This window comes from Hetaerina americana, unplaced genomic scaffold, assembly GCF_022747635.1.
Source record: "Hetaerina americana unplaced genomic scaffold, ioHetAmer1.1.p SCAF_8, whole genome shotgun sequence".
Taxonomy (NCBI): domain Eukaryota; kingdom Metazoa; phylum Arthropoda; class Insecta; order Odonata; family Calopterygidae; genus Hetaerina; species Hetaerina americana.
The window spans coordinates 38,688,646-38,703,108 of NW_027287427.1; the positions used below are offsets into that span (position 1 = coordinate 38,688,646).

The 14,463-nt window shown below is 39.2% G+C and overlaps 1 protein-coding gene across 1 annotated transcript in view; it reads left to right on the top strand.

The window, feature by feature from the left end:
* insc (spindle orientation adaptor protein inscuteable) overlaps positions 1-14,463 on the top strand; it is a 136,142-nt gene that overhangs the window by 8,326 nt on the left and 113,353 nt on the right. The gene's annotated exons all lie outside the window — the stretch shown is intronic.

Consider the following 14,463-nt stretch of genomic DNA (forward strand, 5'->3'; position numbering starts at 1 on the left):
TGCTATATTATCCGCTAACGCGAATGTTATACTTCCTTAACCAAGTACCTTTTTTCGTGTATGCAGATTCGTATGTTAGCTCTGGACTTTATTTTTATGGTGTGATAGTTAGCGATGCATATATTTTCTGGAGTTCCAAAAACGAAGCGTAATTCAGCTATGGAAATTCTTTACCCCAAAAAATTGTTAAGCAACTGATGGATGCCCTGTAGATACAATTTCCCAAGAGTTTTGGGAGTGCGCACCTTCTTTAGAAAAAATCAGGAGACGCTACTGTTGCATTCTGTTCACGCACAAACAGCATGCCTTAAAGCTCTTCATTTGACTTACAAACGACCTCCTTATAGGGATAAGATAGATGGAGCCAGTTGGTTAGGGCTGAGAAGGCAGTGATATCTGGAGTGATTCGAGGTCTATCGACTAGCATCGCCATCGATTCCGCTGCAATACATCTCAGCAGTGTCGAAATGGTTGTTGACGCTCCTTAACTATGATCCAAACAATTGCGAACGTGGGTGAACAAATTAGAAACTAGTTTGAGAAAGTAGTGGGTTACTAGGTATCAAGCCACCAGACCTATTGTCCGTTTGCTGTGTTGAATGCGTACCCATCGGCTAGTTTCATTCTCTAGGCGGTGGTTTGTCCTTTTTTGCTTTGCGCAACATAGGCAGGTTGCCCCCAGTGCTTTTTTTTATGTTCTCCACTAACAAGGGTACTGGTTGTGAATAAAGTGATTCGAGATACTGGGCTTGCAAGACTGGAATGGGATTAGTTATGCAAGGAGCATTACATGATTTTTTTTGTAAAATGAAGGTGCCATTTAAGATATTCACCTGGGGGTTGAATGTGGAGGCAAGCGGGTTTCTGTGGGTGCACTCTTTGGGCGTGTGTCATTGATTTAAATATTAGCTTTCGGATAAAATTAAATAATAAATATATTTCGGCAGGTCAAATAAAATAAGGCAGGTAATGACATTCAGTTTGCTATGTTCACACTATTTTTTCGGCATCGTCATCGGTGTGCTAAGTAGTATCTGCGTGCCTGCAGCGTTATGTGCAATACACCAAGCTTTGAGTGATTCTGATTGACTTTTCTTCTATTTATCTCTCTTAGTATTATTTATCTCTCTTAGTGTTATTGGCATCCCATGAAAATTCCGTAATTTGGAGGTCAACTTCAGGTAATTTTACCTCCATTAGTTTGAATTTTTAGTATAACTAAATTTTAAAGTTCCCGATTGGAATCCTTTTAAGTGTTTTCATGCTTAAACAATGGCATGGAATGAGGTACGTGATGAAAGAAGTAAAATATCCATTGTATCTACCACAAAATATTTCAGAATCGGTCTGGCAGTAAACATTCCATAGTTGTTTGAATATATTTCTAATATTTCGAAACGGGAACGTAACAATCTCGGGCTTTACTTGGTGGAATTTCTTCATGATGAGGATAGGGAGAAAAATCTTTGCCATTCCTCATAAAAAACGTATGTGGAATAGCAAATGTTTTCTTTCTACCCTTTTTATATGCAATGGCCAAGTTTTTTCTCTCTGTCTTCAATATTTTGAAATGGAAGTTTTTTCTAACTTCTCTATCACTGCAAAAGAAGCAAGACTCGTTAATTATATTATTATCCTAATATTTTGTGTACCAAGCCCATAATTTTTATGTACATTTTTAATCTAATTAACTGATTATTTATGATTATTGCATAATTCACATCCTGCATTTATAGATGTAGCGATTTGATCCGAAACCACTAGATTTCTGTATTGAAAAGTGCTTTTTTGTCGCAAAATCACTCCATATTTCGTGCTGTGAAATAATGCTATTTGGTAATTTCCGCTACCCGGAGGAAGGGTTTGAAATTAATTTAAAAATATTTTAGTGGCGCTCCTCGAAGGAGGATATTGAATTTAAGGCGCAAACATATATATCTGGTGAATTAAAAGTAAAGCAAGTCAATGATGGTAAAGTTAATGATGAATACGTGTGGATGAACTAGTCTTTTTATTACTCAATTGTTGCCATTGTACAGACTTTAATGAAGTGAAAAAGAGAAAATTGGGAGTTTGTGATGCTAAAGATTTGTCTGAGGTGTTAGTAGTCAAAATAATTTGTTCTTAATTTTCAGAAAAGAAAACTAATGAACCCACATCATTGTAAGCTTTATGATTCCAAAAATTGCAATATATGTGACCCCATATCATTATAAGCTTTATGAATCGAAAAAGTGCAATGCATGAAGAATCGCTTAAATCCAATTCACTGGTTTTCGTCTACCAACTACTGAATAGTTGTTCAATTGCAAAGCAGAGGCAGATCTAAGGTGGGGGGTGCATATGTCTGTAAACTTCCACTCCTCTTGAAACTTCTCAGAAGCATCATAAGCATTTTAGTTCATAGGTTCTAAATGTGTAACACGTGCATCGTGGACACTTCTGTAGTTTAGTATCTTATATACACAAAATTCCTTCCGCTTAAATATTATCAAGTTCCTTCTATTGTCATTTAATGTGTCCAATCTAATTCCAGCGTATTGGGGAATAAAAGAACGGAAATTTTTCCCCTTGCGGGATATTTTTGGTTAAAATATAAATTCAAAATTAATATCAATGTCCGGTGCTATTTATGTACACCTTTTGTTCCCCGATTATAAAATTATCTACTTTAGGGTGCTCCTCTAAATCAGTGTGAATACTTTTAAATTTGGAATGATTTTCGGTGTTATTTGTAGAAATAAACGTTGCAAAATTATTTTTTGTTTATGTTCAAAAATTCCCTCTCCCAGAGGCTTTCATGACCAACTAATGTTCCGAAGTCTGTCGTCTGACCTACAACATTGGATGCGGATGAACATGGGCTATTTGTCCACTAGACTAACAAACCAGTCGATCAAACTTTCCCCGGCTACGTTTTTAAATGCGTGAGTTGTCCACCTCTTTGGTTATTCCTCGACGCATAATGAGATGGCTCGCTCGGACGGCCCATCGCCGGGGGAGAGGGGTGGGGAGACCATTCGCGTACTACTTCAACTCGGGGAAAAAATGACAGCAAGGAAGGAGAGCCAAACCCCATCACCGCCCCCTCGCTCGCCCCCTCACGACCCACCCCACCACCCCCCCCTGCCCCTCCCGCGCCATTCCGAAGTGGTCGCCAGCACACCGCAACGGTGCCCAAGCCACTCGAAGAATTTGATGGCAAGAACCTCTGGAAGGGCCGAAAGAACGATAGTCACCAGCTCGGTGCACGCGGTCAAGAAGAGGTAATACGTTTATACTAAACACAGACCTTGTGGTACAATGAGGAAAATAAGCTGAGAAGAGTGGGAGACAAATATTGAAGTTTTAATTAGGGTGGGGGAGGAGAGGGAGTTGCGTGGGGAAATCCGAAAATGGCAGAATAAGTGGATGGAGGATATGTTAAGAGGTAGTTGTTGTTCAAATCCTTGATAGAAAGTAGAACGTTAGGTTAGCTGGGTCGAGGAAGGAAGAGAATATGCATTTTTACACAACATTACGGCAGCCAGAAGGGAACGAATAAATGGAGAATAAAATAATTTAGGGCGAACACAAGGAAGTTCTCGTGAAACGTACGTAGAATGTAATAGTCCTTAAGAGCCGTCAAAAACCTACCTCTTAACAACTAGAACACCTTGAATGATATTAATCGTAGTTCTCTGTAGCCCAGGAGATGAACATGCAGAATATTTGTAGTACGTATCATTGGCTTAAAAAAATAAACGACGAAAAAGAAGCGTAAGTATACAATCTATTAAACTACACAAAACATATAAAGTGCATAATTAATTACGAGTACATACGTATTTAAGTTTGAAACTCCCATGAAATTCAGCCTGGTAAAGAGTATTAATATTACCTTCCCCCCATTAAAAAAGTCGAATGATTTGATTGTGAAAACTCGGCACCAACCTCTGCCGATGTATGTGTATCCTTCGCCACCCTTCCCCCTGCACTCTTCCCCCTCTTCACTCTTCCTTTTCCTTTGGTTCGCTCGTTCCCTCCCCCTTGGCCCCGCGAGGGTCTCGTCCCCTCGTTTTTCCTTCCCATTTGGCATCCGATTCCGCCCGCACCGCGCGGCGACATTCCGCTCATTCGGTCCGGTTCCTAAACCCTCGACCGCCGCGGCCGCTGCCGCCGCCGCCGTTGAGGAATGCGACTCCACCGGCGCATAAATTAATGGAGTCGTCACGGCAAGACGAGGGCGGGGAGGAAGCGGAGGGGGACGGAGAGGAGGGAGCTTCTTCTTCTTCCCTCGATCTTGAAAGGGAGGAAGGGAGGCAATTCTTTTTGAATCGTATGGAGGAGGGCGGGGCGGGGGTGGCGTGGAGAGAGAGAGGAGCGGAATTGAACACGTGAAGAGAGGGAGTGGGGTTTAAGACGATCGAGACTCTCTCCGCTTCCTTTCTCTCTCTTCCTTGTTCTTCCCCCTTCCCGTGTGGGTGAATCCTCCAAATCCCCTACCCTTTCCTCTCTCCCCCCACCGTTTCGGTCACTCACGGAGAAAGGAAAAGGAAAACAAAGCATTTTCCTTCCTCCACGCATTTTTCCTGGCGTGTAAGGTTCGAATATATTTTTTTAATGCTCCAAGTGTCGGTCAGAAACCACTCGACTCTTATGCGTGCTGGGAAATGAACTTTTGAATCCCACGCTCTGTTTAATTTAGTTCCCCTCGCTCCATTTAAAACCTAGCTCTGAAACTTCAAATTTTCCTTGAAAAATACGGTATGTCGAGTTAGTTTTTCATTTTTTTAAATTCGAGCTAATACCATTTTTTTAATGTTTCATTCTTTGTAGGCTATACTAATGTTTTTACGGATGAATATCTACTGCACGAATTAGTTTTCTGGTGATTCTAAATGTTTCCACTCATCCTTAACTGAAATTAATCAACCTTAGGTGACCTGAGAATGGCGTCTATTCCAAAAATATTAACAGTGCTTAAAATAATTAATCTATAATGCAAATAACAGAGGGTTTAAGGCAAATGGAATAAAGGAGCCATATTTGTGCATATAATGATGTAAAAAGGAGTTACAGACGTACATTTACCCTCTCATGAAATTCAATGCGCCAGAAAATTCCATTTAAACAGTCCAGAACTGAAATTATGAAAAAACAATATTCTTAAGTGAGTATGTTTATGCAAGATTTATATGCGTATCTATGGAAATAATAGCCAAATGACTCGGCGTTCTGTATTCTTATACATTAATACTGTTTCTCTGAAAAGGCGACATTCGTTTGGGTAACATGATTTAGTCCATAGCATAGTTGACATTGTAAGAGACCATAAAGATTCTGAAATACAAATAAATATAATAGTTTCTATTGCGTAGGTCTAATAATGGAAAGAACATGGTTTAGAGTCCAAGTCAAAGTGAAGTGTGTGGAACTCAGGTTGTAGACCTGATTAATATATTCTTGTGCCTAACTTCATCTAAGAATTCCTTGGAGACAAGTAAAAGCTATTGGATCCCATCCTCTCATTTGAAAATTTCTTTAACTTCAACATTGTTTAGAATGTAATGATCTCTACATACTTATATTCTTACCTATATAACCGATTTTCTTGGCGAATCGTCATTTTCCGGGATCTAGATCTTCCTGGGATACCACAGGCGACACAGGGAAAGGAACCAGCCCCCCTTCTCTGATGTGTGAATTTCACACGCCCCATTGGATTTAGTGCTAGTCGAGCTCTCCTCTCATCTATCAAATTAACCTTCGCGTTGAAAACTTTGGTGGTTGAATTAGTTGTTCAAGACCTAACTTAAGACGTACCTCTTTTTGATAATATTATCCTAAACACATTGGAAATTTTTGCTTTTCTTGATTTATTTACAATAAAAATCGGAATTAGTAAGCTTTATTCGGGGTGTAATGTAATATCCTGGGTAACTGTACGTTTTAGTTATCTCCGCTTTCATTTGACATGCATTGTTTCTTCTTGATCAAAAGAATGAGCCCGCATCGCATTTGGTATGCAATGTTCTTTCTCTCACTGTCACTGGTTTATATAACCCCAATGCTCTTCCGTCATAAATGGCAATGAACTTACATTTTAATTCTTTAGCGATTGACTTGACATTTACGTAATTGTACGTTTAACGTATGCAATCTCCACAGTTTCATTTTTTTATCATTAGACGTGTTTCCTTAAAAGAAATTCTGCGAAGTTTATTTTCGTTTCATTGCATCCCCGTGTCATCTGCGATAAGATTTACTCCTGAGCCTCGTATGCGCCGTTATAATTTGTAACGGAAGCATGTTTTACTCCGTTCAGAATTATTGCTGTTTTTTCTTTATTTTGAATTTTCATTTCCCATTTGGAGAACAGGAAATCATGAATTGAACATGCCGAAAATATTGTATGGAAGTCCTTTCCCACAAAGGGGACACAAATAAGGTAAACTTAGAAACGCGACCATTGCATTTAAACTGTCCAGGAATTCGGATCATATGTGCTCATGTGTAGGCATTCAATGCGAGATATTCCATTATAATATTTCAATGGACGTGTTCCTATTCTCTCAGCATACTCGGCTTCACCGGATGCACGGTGTATATGATTACCAACTATCAAACTGAAGGCAAAACACTATGAACTCGGATTTATCTATCATATGGAAAGTGTATACTTTAAGAATATAATATTTATTATCTACTTCAATCTTGATGTGGAAGAGGGATGAAGAATTTTCAGGAAGAGAAACTAGAAGAGGCCAAAGGAAGTTTTTGACTCAAAGTCAAACGACAAAAAATGCATACACGTTGAAAACTAAACAAATGCATAGATGGGTATTATGAAAACATGAATGGATCATTTTGTATACGATTTTGGGACATCTTTCATTTCCTAGTAATTCTAAAAAGAGGATACGTTGCATAGACAGTCTGGAAAAAATCATTATTGTTACAAGCTGTTACCATTTTGAGATTGATATCCCTTCAAAGTAAAACATATCCTTATGGCCTCATATGAACATCTACTAAGCATTCCACTTGCCTAAAATACCGAATTAGTCTTCCCCATTTAATCACAAAATTAAGTAATTTACAATATCTTCTTCGTTCAGTTTTTCTGCCTACTTGGATTTTGTTTTTCAATTTAGCTCGTATTTTCCATCCATATGTATGTGAATCCAATTTCCTTCTGCTGTAAGATCAAATCCATTCAATTGTCTGTTCCACGTCAAAATTTTGCAGGCGGCACGACTTCCGCAAGATATTTTCATGTCACTGGCGCACAGAATGCATTACCATAGGAAATGCAAGACATTAAAGAATGACCTGTTCAAAAATATGTCACTCATGATTCCAACAAAAATAGACAAAACCGAAGACCCAGACAAAGAAGACCAATGACACGAATTCTCAAAGGTCAACAATTGCAGAAGAAGACTTATTTAATCTCTTGTTTATATGCATTACTGATTGTTTTGCTTGTTAAAAAATAAAATATTCAATATCAGGAGAGAGTTAAAGGATGGGAGAGCGGCGGTGATTTATTTGCTCTATTCTTACCCGGCGAGACGACGCAGATAGACGAGCCCCTCCCTCCTTCGTAACGGATCGTCACGGTGGCCCTAACCGTGACCATCTAGGCGTGAGTGATGAACGGGTGATCACGGCAAACCCCTCCTCCTCATAATTCCCAACGTGCGTGACGGCACTCGTAGACGTCGCCTCGGCCAGATTTACCTAAGCCGTGTATTAAGCGGGTTATATCGCACACATGCTTGAATTGCAAAGGCTACGAGGGGAGATAAGCGCCGGGGGGGGGGGGGCGGAGAGGGTTTCCATACCTGATGGTCGTCTTGACTTTTGACTTCCGGCAGGAGGCCTAACTCCCAAGCGCCGAAAAACAAAAAGGAATGTTTTGTCTTCCGTGGTATTAGTAATTGATTCCGAGACTCATTCCACCGCTCCACTTAGTTTTATTCAAACCAAACTGGCTGGTTTCGAAGAATGCGTGTGTTTTCCCCCCCTCGTCTCCCCACTTTTCTCTGTTTTCACCTGTTTTTCGTTATTTTACCCAACTTCCTTTTCTGAAAAATGTATCGATGTTCGCTCCTCATTCCACTGCATCATTATTTCCGAACGCCTGTCTTCTCACATCCAAAACGCTCTTCCAGCATATGGAGTGACCTGAAGCCGGATAGTCACTTCTCAGCATGGGTGGGCATAACAAATCTCCACTCATAATTGCAAAACTTAACGCAACTGTAGGCATCTTTTACTTACTGGATAAAAGAACGTGGAGAGCATTTTCGTGAGAAACAAGTCTTTTTTGGCGCAAATTCAAATTTTCTATGGCAAAATAGTTTTAGCTATATCTGTCCAAAAGTATGGTATAATTCAATTTTTTATGAACAGTTATTAGCTCAATAAATAAGGGGGATGCGTTAATTTTTCCTCTAAATTATGCCTTCTTATTAGCCATGAAATTGGCATGGCTTCGTGCTACTTGTCATTCCTCCATGAGCAGTGGTGCATTTTTAAGGGTATTAATCCTATTGTTAATTGAGTAGAAATTCATGCTGTTAATCAGTGATGGTTCCCCATTAAAATTCATGGAGTTTTTTTTAGTTTCAGTATATGCGCAGAACGCAATAGTCATAAAGCTTAAGTTTTAACAAGATGTTGCTGTGGGTTGAGAGTTCTGTCACCGTATTCCCTTACAGGGGAAAAGATTCCAGCCGCATGAAAAAATAGCCACAGCTCTCATCCCAGACGTCTTTCTGATAGGTGAGAGTAGAGCTGGCGCAGTACCAAGATCTACAGGCATGTGAAATTTTCGTATTCAGAGTAGAGGAGATTGTTCTTTTCCCAGCACCTCTGTGGTTTTCCAGAAGGGAGTGGTATCCAGAAAATCGCATATCTTAACATCGGCTGCCAATTTCCAGGGGCATTACCCCGTTTTAGAGAACAAGGCCGTCCGGTAGGAAGCAGTGTGCTCTAACAACTAGGTTACAGCGCCACCTGGGAGATACATAGGTAAAGAGGATGCTTTAAACTTGTGAGGGAACTGGAAATCTTCCTGAGAATATAGTGATTTTTTTCCTTTGATTTCATCACACATCTCTCGGAAAACAGATATTGAATTAATATTCTTCAAGCTGACAAGAAACAAGACTCATCTCCATAAATGAATTCAATATTTTTCAGCTCCTAGCTAAATCGGCAAACTCTCCGGAGTGATTTCGCTGACTCCATCAACTTTTAAGCATCCCTTCTATTTTCCACTCGGATCTGTTTCAATGAGTAAGTAAGAGCGGTTATCTGTTTCGAGCGCGCGGACTGCTGGACGGGAAAAAAAGGGTCGCACGCCCTTCCGCTCGGTCTTTCGTAATTTGTATTTCGAGCTATCAATTCTCCTTTCGCCCTTGTGCCTTTCAGCGAACGCTAACCGTCTTTCCGGGCGGCGTGGGAGGGAAAGGCTCTGACTCAAAACCAGAAAAGGAAAAAAAAAATATTGCGCTCGTTTATATCCGAAGCATGAACCTGCTCGTGCAGTCCTTTCCTCACTTTGCGTATGTATTCTCTTTCGAGGGCCAAGCGATGCCATAATTATCTGTCGGTAATAAACTTATCACTGTAATTGGTAGTAATTTTGAACCCCTGTCGAATGTGGTGATTACCGTATCGCAACCGAAGGTCGGATTTTGCTGTCGTGCGTTGGATAAATCTCGTGTCATTTTTTCTGAGAAAGATATTTTCCTCAACTTGTATTGAATTAAAAATCAGTCAGTGTCATCTTAATCATTTTCTTGGATCTTACGCTCCGCAATTGTCGGGTACTGCACCGAAAATTATTCTTGGCATTGTTTTGGTTTGAAATTCAATTCATTTGACCAGCTCATTTTAAGGAACCTGGTAAACTACAATGTAACAATTTCAGAGTGTAAAAATCATTCGTCTTTACTGGGATTGTAATACGCATATTACTCCGCTGGGCTCCGTTAAAAGTTACCGTCGCGGCATCTCCCGCATTTTCTTGGAAATTATCGGGTAAAAGTTTATATTTTGTATTGCTCTTACTCTTCTTTGAATTATTATTATTAAATGACCTTTCTTATTTTGGACAAATTATCCCTGGGTTGTGTAAGGGCACAATCCTAGTTTTCTGATAAAAAGTTTCCCAAAAAATTATTACATTTTAGTTTCACCGTAGTATGTGTTTTCTAAATAATTAATACTTCTTTTTGCTTGAATTAGATTTTTTTTAATTAACACTAAGTAAATGTAAAATTAATTTTTTAAATTTAAAATATTATGTTTATCTAAAGTTAACTTTTATTCAGTATTATTTTAGAAATTTCTAATAATAAAATGGATGATTATTATCATATTCCCTGAAATGGACTAATTAAGGTGACTCTGAGATGAGGATTGGCATTCTACTTTAATCTAACCCTGAAATTGCGAAAATATTTATGCAACGTGGCATTAGGTCTAAATTGCCTTTCATAGTCCTTCAGGTGCCGACGTGAGGATACATTTTTGGGGTTATTCAAAAAAGTATCTAAAATCCACATTAAAGCAAACTGAGCACAATAATATCTTCAAAAGAACAGAAAGTTTAAATAGGGTTTTAATATAAATTTATGATGGAGTCACTTTATTTGTAATTAATTTTTACAATTCCATATTTTCGTTTTTGGAGTAAACCAATGGAATTGCGAAACGTTGCCAAACAAAATTAAGACGCTAAATGAAGAACACAATGTATTTTTCCACTTTTCTGGGAAAAGTGGAAAAATAAATTGTGTTCTTCATTTAATGGACATGAGCTTCCCCAAAGTTGAGCCAGAAACCATCGAATGCAAAATTAAGAAACTTCATTTACAGTTTTTCTCTCTCACGGAATGGACCCTGTTCTGAAAATTAAAATGCAATATATTATAAAACGCGTTTTTCATTTGGAGGGATAACCCGAAGTATAATGCAATAATGGTGTTTCTTAAAGTTACTTATTATAAATTAAACACACTTACGTTGACCTCAGATATAATTTAAGTTTTAAATTCATTTCTATGTAGAATTATAAATTGAATTTATATTACTGGCAGTCAGTAAAATGCTACATTTATATTTATGATATATTACCATTAACTTACGTTGATGAATATTATTAGTTTCAATTAAATGTATGATTGAACTTGGAACAAAATTAAAACTAGTCTACTGACTGATTGGCTTAATATTAGCTTTTCATGTTAGCAATAGAAATTGTAAACCCTGGTGGTTGGAGCTGAGTCATATTTTACTTCTACTTTGCATCGGGTATTGGCTACTTATAATTAGGTGGCGTAGTTTACAAGAGATAAGTACCAATGAATGGCTCGTGAGCAAATTTAATTCCAATTATTAGCTCACTCAAGAAATAAATCGTAGCAACCCCCAGATCTACGAATTGACTGGTGAAAGGTCCAATTAAGAGCACGTCCTTGCTTTGAAAGCCATAGTTCTGGTAACTATCAGGTAGCCAACAGAAACAGTTATTTATGATTTGGTAAAAACACCATCTCAGCACTTTAATTTCCTCATTATTCGATAGGTATTTATTTTCCACGCCCCCCTTGAACTATGCACTTAATCGTTTGAGTTCCTACTCATTTCTCACGATAATGTCCTTCGAATTTCTACCCGATGCAATCAGGTCGACGTCAAATTATAATGCCTGCTGCGAATGTATATGTTTGTTATTATGCGTTGATCACCTCCATTAGTGACCTCAGAAGAAAATGAGAACGATGGTAATGTGTCCTAATAATCATTCTAATATGGATTTCACAATCATACTTTTCTCAATCACCTGTATGTGATTGAGAAAGAATGCGCATCTCAGTTTCTTAGGCCAATACTCCTTTAAAATGGAAAACCTATTTATTTCAGAAATACTATTGCTATGTGTCCTCTTGATAAGTTATGGTATATTAACTTACTTTCTCATCTCAGACTTGGTTTCAACTCGCGTTTATCTAATGAATGTTCGTTATATATATATATATATATATATATATATATATATATATATATATATATATTATAGTTCGTTCTATACGTAAATGCATGGCGCGATTTCATATTTTCATAAAAATCAGCAATGATGCATCGTGTGCGGCGGTGTACCTATTAATAATGAATTATGGATTATGTTCTGTAATCCCTCAATGTTTTATGTCTTTTGGCGCATTCACGTACGTAAGATTGATGGCATAGCTCGGTAATTAGTTTGAAAATTTCATGTAGAATTTATTAAATCGTTAGAAATCCTTTCAGAAATATGGACCAACGATAATAGTTCAGCAATTGTATAATGCAGCTATTTGTGGAACGGTTTCGCATGATTACTTTGGGAAAGCTGGAATTGGATTGCTAATAATAGAAAGAGCTCCAGTGAAGCAGCAAGATTATGATTATTTTCCTTTATGGCTCCCATCCCATCAAGGACCGTCTCTCAAGTTACTTTCTCGCCTGCACTTATAATTTTACTCTCACTCGGCGTTAATGCTCGAACGAGAAGTTCATCATGCCCCGTCGCCACAGTCCTGCACGAGAGATAGTCATAAATTTGAGTGCAAAACAAAAATTAATGCAGAGAATGAGACAAAATTCATCTCTCACTATCCGGAGAACGTTTGCTTGCCCAGAGAATTGCAGTAAAGAAAACATGTTGCAAGTTTTTCAGAGGCTGTTCAAAAGTAGTTGTTGCTCGGATTAGCCAAGATACGGAAGTGTACGAGAGTATTACGACTGAGATATAGTATGTATTTGGCATAAAACTGAAAGCGACATGTTGGGAAAGGCATAAGGTATATTTATTAAATACTGGGAGCAGTGGACAGAAGGCTTCCAGCATTATGACTAATGCCTAACTAAGTAATTCATCTGATAAAACGTTTTGTGAATGATGATTCCATAGTCATTTGAAACTCATACGAATATGATTAATGAGTTTAATAAGTGTGAAATATTTATTAAACTGTAGCCATAAATTACCCATTCCCTTTATTTTTCTAATGTTTAGCATTGCAGGCGTATCCATTCCGATAATCGAAAATAGTTTTGATTTTCCATTCAAGTTTTCTACTTGTTCTTCTATACTTTTCTCTTCTCTTATTATCATGACTTCTGTTTGGTAAAATCCAAGCATTGATACGATCTCATATATGAATATGTTTAAATAAATTTCTGTAAAATTGATGCCAGTGTGCTTAGTTGATTATTACCGTTCCAATTGTATTATTTGTCTTGCTATGACAGTGCTCATAGTAAAGTTATTGATCTCGAGTATCTCGTATGATCATATCTGTCGATTTCAAATTTTAATTCGTCAATAGGCCGACCTGCGCTAGAAAACAAACGGGATTGAAGCTAGGGGTATCGTGAGGATCGCCCCAAGTGAAAATGCATGAATAATTCCCTTGAAATATTAGCAGTAAAACTTGATTATAAATGAATTTTACCGGCGCATTAAATCGCCCCGGTGTTCAGGAGCGCGCCATTTATAGTTCGTGCCGAATCGACGTGACTCCCATTCCGCGAGACGTTGGGACTCACAGCGCGCGGAGGCATCGGCCGGACGTAATGGGCGCCACATTCTCCCGGGACGGGAGGAGGGTGGGAACGGAGGGAGAGCAGGCGCTCACCAAACCGCAGCGCACACGGCTCCTCTCGCTCTCCTCCATCGCGCAAAGACGCCCAGAAGGGAAGGGAAGGAGGCGTAAGTGAGGTTGAGAGTGGGGCTCCGTTGGACAAAAGGCGGTTCCACGGTCATCAAGAAAAGCAGCGAGTCGAGTTGTCCGGCTGTGAAATTTATGGAACGGGGGGGAGGGAAAGAAGGAGAAGTGGGGAGGGCCAAATGAGAAAGGCTTCAAGTATTCTCCCATTGTGATGGAAGCCATCAATCAGTGCGTGGACCCCAGCGGGGAAGTATCCAACAGAACTTGGAGGCGGCCTGGGGCGGGTTGTTGGTGGGAGGCGAGAAATGGTCGATGGCGAGAGTGGGTGTGTGTACGCATTGAGCATCTCGTCGCATGAATGAAGCGGTTTCGCGTGGGACGCGTGAGGATGGGATTCGAGTGATCTCCGAGCTCTCCCTTTTCAAAAAACTCTCCCTTTCGATCGAGAGCCTCGCAGAGGGAGACATTCCTCGCTCACGGGATTTAACCCCTTGATTCATCTCCTCCTCCTTTGTCTTCGTCCCCACCCCTTGCGGCACGTATTCCGGCCATGCGATGGGCAGCTCTGGAGGTACGGCCCCAGAGGTCTTCAGCATTGCATGCGTGCTTGGAGATCTTTGCTTGATTCTCTGTCGGCTATTCTCCGAGTAGAACTCCGACTTACTTACTTATTAGAGATTTCATCAATGCATTGATACAGGTATGTTTGATATTTTTGCGTTTAAAGCCTTGATTGTGTCGAGACTTTTCA